Source organism: Triticum dicoccoides, chromosome 7A, assembly GCF_002162155.2.
Source record: "Triticum dicoccoides isolate Atlit2015 ecotype Zavitan chromosome 7A, WEW_v2.0, whole genome shotgun sequence".
NCBI classification, from domain to species: domain Eukaryota; kingdom Viridiplantae; phylum Streptophyta; class Magnoliopsida; order Poales; family Poaceae; genus Triticum; species Triticum dicoccoides.
The window spans coordinates 22628582-22629124 of NC_041392.1; positions in this window are offsets into that span (position 1 = coordinate 22628582).

The following is a 543-nucleotide window of genomic DNA, read 5'->3' on the forward strand; positions in this document are numbered from 1 at the left end:
CTATCCCTGTCCCCATCCCCGTCGTCGCCATCCCCGTCGTCGCCATCCCCGTCGTCACCATCCCCGTCGGCGTCGCCCGTCGCCGTCCCCGTCACCGCCCCGGTCGCCTCGCCTCGCCAGTGAGATCCTGCCCCGGCCGCCATGTCCACACACACACACACACACATTGTTTTTTAGTTTTTAGTTATAAATTTTAGTTATAGAAATTTTTATGTTTTTTATTTATAGAAATGCTAGAAATTTTTCTGTTTTTAGTTATAGAAATATTAGAAATGTCAGTTATATATAAATGTCAGTTATATATAAATGTTTTTTATATAAATCAATTACCTAGATAAGAATGCTAGAATGTTAATGTTAGATGAATTAGATAGAGAAGTTAAATATTAATGTCAATTATTAGATGAATTAGATAGAGAAGTTAAATAGTAATGTCAATTGTTAGATGAATTAGCTAGATATTAATTAATTAGGTATAAGAGATTATTTAAACTAGTTGAATTAATATAACTAGTTTATTTTTACTAAATGCTTAGTTGAACT